The sequence below is a fragment of the Lipophrys pholis genome (genome assembly GCF_963383615.2).
Source record: "Lipophrys pholis genome assembly, chromosome: 2".
NCBI classification, from domain to species: domain Eukaryota; kingdom Metazoa; phylum Chordata; class Actinopteri; order Blenniiformes; family Blenniidae; genus Lipophrys; species Lipophrys pholis.
In genome coordinates this window covers 14,179,777-14,186,484 of record NC_137636.1, presented here as the reverse complement: position 1 = coordinate 14,186,484, position 6,708 = coordinate 14,179,777, and positions in this window count along the sequence as shown.

Genomic DNA, 6,708 nt, shown 5'->3' with positions numbered 1-6,708 from the left:
TCCTCTGCCTCTCTCGCATTGACCTTCTCAGCAATGCACTGATAGGCCTGGAGGTTTTCACGCTCAACAGGGTTCATATTCGCCTTCCTCGCTCTCTCCTGCATCTCCTTCCTCTCTCTCTCCTGCCTCTCCCTCCTCTCACTCTCCGGTCTGTCTTTTTCCTGTGTCTTTGTGGCCTCTTTTCTGGCTTCCTCCTCTGCCTCTCTCGCATTGATCTTCTCAGCGATGCGCTGATACACCTGGAGGTATTCACGCTCAACAGGGTTCATATTCGCCTTCCTCTCTCTCTCCTGCATCTCCTTCCTCTCTCTCTCCTGCCTCTCTTTCCTCTCACTCTCCGGTCTGTCTTTTTCCTGAGTCTTTGTGGCCTCTTTTCTGGCTTCCTCCTCTGCTTCTCTCGCATTGACCTTCTCAGCAATGCGCTGATAGACCTGGAGGTATTCACGCTCAACAGGGTTCATATTCGCCTTCCTCTCTCTCTCCTGCATCTCCTTCCTCTCTCTCTCCTGCCTCTCTTTCCTCTCACTCTCTGGTCTGTCTTTTTCCTGTATCTTCGTGGCCTCTCTTCTGGCTTCCTCCTCTGCCTCTCTCGCGTTGACCTTCTCAGTGATGCACTGATACACCTGGAGGTATTCACGCTCAACAGGGTTCATATTCGCCTTCCTCTCTCTCTCCTGCATCTCCTTCCTCTCTCTCTCCTGCCTCTCTTTCCTCTCACTCTCCGGTCTGTCTTTTTCCTGAGTCTTTGTGGCCTCTTTTCTGGCTTCCTCCTCTGCCTCTCTCGCGTTGACCTTCTCAGCGATGCGCTGATACACCTGGAGGTATTCACGCTCAACAGGGTTCATATTTGCCTTCCTCTCTCTCTCCTGCATCTCCTTCCTCTCTCTCTCCTGCCTCTCTTTCCTCTCACTCTCCGGTCTGTCTTTTTCCTGTGTCTTCATGGCCTCTTTTCTGGCTTCCTCCTCTGCCTCTCTCGCATTGACCTTCTCAGCAATGCACTGATAGACCTGGAGGTTTTCACGCTCAACAGGGTTCATATTCGCCTTCCTCTCTCTCTCTTGCATCTCCTTCCTCTCTCTCTCCTGCCTCTCTTTCCTCTCACTCTCCGGTCTGTCTTTTTCCTGTGTCTTCATGGCCTCTTTTCTGGCTTCCTCCTCTGCCTCTCTCGCATTGACCTTCTCAGCAATGCGCTGATAGACCTGGAGGTTTTCACGCTCAACAGGGTTCATATTCGCCTTCCTCTCTCTCTCTTGCATCTCCTTCCTCTCTCTCTCCTGCCTCTCCCTCCTCTCACTCTCCGGTCTGTCTTTTTCCTGAGTTTTTGTGGCCTCTTTTCTGGCTTCCTCCTCTGCCTCTCTCGCATTGACCTTCTCAGCAATGCGCTGATAGACCTGGAGGTTTTCACGCTCAACAGGGTTCATATTCGCCTTCCTCTCTCTCTCCTGCATCTCCTTCCTCTCTCTCTCCTGCCTCTCTTTCCTCTCACTCTCCGGTCTGTCTTTTTCCTGTGTCTTCATGGCCTCTTTTCTGGCTTCCTCCTCTGCCTCTCTCGCATTGACCTTCTCAGCAATGCGCTGATAGACCTGGAGGTTTTCACGCTCAACAGGGTTCATATTCGCCTTCCTCTCTCTCTCTTGCATCTCCTTCCTCTCTCTCTCCTGCCTCTCCCTCCTCTCACTCTCTGGTTTGTGTTTTTCCTGTGTTGTCACTGCCGCTTTTCTTGCGTTCTCTAATTGTCTTGCCTTGACCTTCTCAATGATGCGCTGATAGACTTCAAAGTATTCTGCAGGCTCGTCTTTTGAGAATCTGTGTCGCTGTGAGTTGTCCACTTCTTATGTAAAATACTCCTTGAGCTGTCTAAACAATGTGACAAGCTAGAAAGATTTCAAGCAATGAAGGTTGTTCAAGCAGTCCATGCTCCTGTACACTCTGTTTCATGACATCAAAGCTTTCATGTGTTGTTCAGTTCTGACATGATAAAGGGATCAAAGACGACGATGCCATGAGTGAACCTACATGGTCTGATGATGTCATGGTAATGGTTGCCGTAGCAACTGCAGAAATGTTTTTGTCCTATGTATTATGACATTTAGTAGATTCAGTTCTGTGTACTGTAAACTTGGAATATATTTTCATTCAAGTCCATCTGTAAAAATGGTGTGTTTGTTTTCAATTGAAGTTGTGTAACCGGGGCCTAATCATTTGACACCTATTTCTCTGCCGCCTTCAGTCTCTTTCAGAAGTCCTGGTATCAGGAGGTAATCTGCTGTCTCATGGTTGTGAGATGTTCTGGATCCCGTGGGTGAGATCTCCGATGTTCACAAACACAACTCACCTTCCTTTTGGATTCAGAGCAATAAGCAGCTATGGCAGAGCGAAGACAAAGTCCAAGGAGAGTTACTGCAATGTGTTTCCAGAACCGAAGCTTTGGCTGCAAGGTGTGTGGAAAGGTCTTCAAGTTGTCGTCCACCCTGTCCACACACCTCCTCATCCACTCCGGCACCCGGCCCTACCCCTGCCAGTACTGCGGCAAGAGGTTCCACCAAATGTTGGACATGAAGAAACACACCTTCATACACACAGATTAGTGCACTCAGCTGTGACAGAAACAGTTCTGTGAAACTTCTGCAACCTCTGATCTGCTCTCAGGCCAGAAGCCACACGTGTGCAAGCTGTTTGGGAAAGGATTCAGACAGAGCTCTCCAAAGCTAGATAATTATCTATATGAAAGTCGTGAGAGGTTACTCAAGTGAACAAGAAGAAGAGTTTATGAGAATAAATGTCACATGAAGTTACAAGTTGGCGCCACAGCGACTTCATGATTGAGGTTCGAGCTGTTTCCTAAACAAGCTGCAATTATTTCTAAACCAAATTAAAATGTATTTTCTTCCAAACAGAACAGAGACAACATTTTGATAGAGAGCAGTTTTCCATTTAGATTTGGTGATTTGGGTCCGAGAGACAACTTCCTAAATCAATTCCAGCAGTGTGGAAACTTTAGGATTAACTCTGGTTTTCTCTTCTGGATTAACTTCAGGATTAACTCTGGTTTTCTCTTCTGGATTAACACTGGTTTGCTGTACTGCAACGCTGCTTCAATTCTTACCGGGATAAATCATTGACTGAACCTCTAACCTGTTCTGGAGCAGGTTATGTTCTGGATCACAGATCAACCAGTATAAAAACTTTGCCTCTTGACCAACCAGATCTCTTGGAAAAGGACCTGCCCATTTGTAGAAGATCCTGATTGGTGTGTCGATGGTGGGAGGAGCTTTGTAGAGTCAGAATTTTTAGGTAGAGATGCAATCCTTTTGACATAAGAAAATGAATCCTGGTCACTGAGCTTTGAAGAATGTTTTTGCGCTTGTTCTGTTTGGCTCCGCGACGCTCCAGCTGAAATAATCAGCTTCACAATAATTTGACGGCGCACTGATCCTGACTGGAAAACCCTGGGTTGAATTACTGAGTTGATGTCCTGCTTCATAGTAATGCTGATCAGGGATTGAGAATGTCTGGGTAAATTAACCTAGGTAACAGAGATATCCAGGAATCAGCCATATAGTTTCAGGGTTGACGTGACGGTCACTTTAAGCACATTTAAACCAGTTATCAGTTAAAATGACTTCAAAGTGTCTGATTCATTTATTTTAAAACAATATCGTCTGCTTGCATGTTGACTCAGATTAGAGGAACACAATTCGTTCTTTTCACTGAATTAGCTCAACTCCCATAAATTGTCACACTTGATTGTAAACACAACAGGCTTGACTGAATACAAAGTGAGTCCTGGAATGACTCACTGCTGCCACCTGTGGCACATGAGGAGCATTAATCTTTCTATGAGAGGTATATCTTCACAAGTCCCTGTCGATAAACTTTCTCCTGGAAATCCTAGTTGCTCCTCTCACACGGACCGGTCTGGGAGAAAAGCCTGCACCAAACATCAGTAGCTGGAAACTTCTGGGTCTGCACTAATCCAGCAAATTCAGCAACACAGAGAAAAACATCCAAACTCATCTGTGAAGGAAAATCGGTTCTGCAGGGAGATGACGACACCTCGTGAGGAACTCTGATGTCTAATGCATGAAATATTTACTGATACTCGGAGGAGGAGGAGTTACAGGAAGTGGAGATACATGCTGAACGACCTTGCAGATAGAGCTTTTAACGCAGGCTGTAGGACTGCTTTGACCTTTGACCCCGGCTGATGGGTGCTGGACTGGAGAAGGCTCTCGCAGCACAAGGTCAGCTGACTGGTCTCAGTCTCACCAGTCAGTCAATGTGGAGGGAATCTAGTTCTGCTGTCGAGCCTCAACGAGCTGAAACAACTTCTGAGCTTGATTCTTTTTCTCATGGCTGGAACATCATCATCTGGAGGCGGTGGACACCCCAACCAGACCCTGCTTCTGCAGAAGGTCTGGTTCTGCAGGTTTCTACCTGTTAGAAGGATTTTTTTCCTTTCAACTTGCTCATGAATTCCCCTCTGGGATTGATAAAGTTGGCAATTTGAGATTTCCCCCCTGAAATATAAAGTACTTTACAAATAATATTAATAATAATTATTATTATCAATTATTATTATTTTTATTATTATTATAAGGAGAGAGAGGAGAGAGAAACACGCTGGTTGACGGAGGTGAAACACATCAGGGAGGAGGCAAGAAATCACACGCTGAGGGAAGGCAAGTGACCTGAGACACAGACGAGACGCGTGAGATTCAAAATAAAACAGGAAGTGCAGCTCAGAGCATGAAAACACAACATCCAGCCACAGCATGAGACAACGGCCATGGTTGTTTTCCTGCAGCTTTACTTTGCATTAGTCAGGAGGACTAGAAACCGTCTAATGCCACAGATCAATCGGCTGCAATTGTACAACTGAATGTGGCCGATTATGAGTGTGAAGTAAACAAAACATTTCCCGTGCATCAGTCATCCTTTATCAAACATCAGCGTTACAACACCAACCGTCACCCAGACTGCTTCTCCTCTCAGCAAACATAAAGAAAGTATTCTCAACTTTATCCATCAAATATATACATGTAAAACTTTTATACATATCTATATAAATATATATACCATAATTAGCTTTTTTACAGATCTATATAAATGTATACTATATACACACACATACATACGCACACACATTTATACACGTATATTTTTTTTAACAGATTTATATTTGCACTTTGTTTTATTTCTGTCTCCATACTGTTCCACAAAGTCACCCCACAGCTCGATATGCACATGCTTTTCATCTTTGTTTGAACCTTTGTTTTTTTTTAAAGTTTAGGTCTCCCCTTAGAATATATCCCCCCTCCCTTTCACCAAACATTCCCTGTATATTTTTTGGCAATAGATTATTTCGCGCTTTATACATTAATTGTGCCATTCTGAATTTGACCAGATCCATGAATTTCAACATGTGTGATTTTATGAATAGCGGGTTTGTGTGATCTCTGTATCCTGCATCGTTTATTGTCCTTATTGCTCTTTTCTGTATTGTGCATATCGGCTGCAGAGTGGTTTTGTAGGTGTTTCCCCAGGTTTCTGCACAGTAAACCAAATGTGGCAAAAATAATGAGCAATATAGAGTAATCAATGATTTGTAGTCTAGGATATGTTTTGTTTTCCACAGAATTGCTGAGCATTTTGCCAGTTTAGCTCATATGTACTGTATCTTACATGAGGTTTCCAGCATGCATGATCCAAGATCCCACCGCAGTATTGCTGAGTACAATGGTGTCCTGGTCAGCCAATCTGCTGGCGCCATTGTACTCAGCAATACTGATTGTACATTGATTACTCTATATTGCTCATTATTTTGAAATTGCTTATGGATGTTAAAATCAACAATCTGTAATATTTAACTTTTTTTATATATTGACGATTGCTAAGAATTGTCCAAACTCGCCTGTAAAAGTGATGTTTCTCCTCAGCATAACTTTATTTACAGCTATCGGGTGAATACAGTGTCTCGAGAGTATTGCGTTACATATAACAAAGTACCTACTGTTCCTGATGCAACACAATCTGCAACGCTGTCATTCACAATCCCACGCCCCTCTCAGTGGAAGCCACGCCCCCACGCCAGAACAGGGCCAAAAGTTTTAACCTGAAAAAATACGATCTGAAAGTGAGAAAAAAGCTTTGAACGTGAAAAAAAAATTTGAAACTTGAAAACAGGATTTGAATGTGAAAAATATAAGATCCTAATCTGAAAACATTAAACCTGCAACTGAAAAAATAACACCTACATTAAAAAAAATATATCTAAGATTGAAAAATGAAAATAAATGATTTTATCAAAAGAATCCCAGAGCTGAGCCAAAATTATACGTAAGGTGAAAAAGCTTTTCATACACTTAGTTTTATTATGACTACAGTGTTTTTAGTTTTTTTTTTTTTTAATTGAAGCTCAAACCTTGAACATTCAGATTCAAAATATGTTTTATCAATCACATTTATTTCTTCAAATAAAAAACCTTTTGACCTGGATCGAGCTCAATTGGATTGACTTCAGCACCCTGCGACCCTGAACAAGATAAAGTGGTATTAAAGATGGATAAAATCAATCAGCCATTTAAATCAGGATTACCTCAGGAATGAATGTGAAAATATTCCTGCTTATAGGAAAAAGCTGATTGAAGACGTGAGACTCCTCGGAGGAGAAACATGGCTCACGTCAACCTTCTGGGAAACATGTTT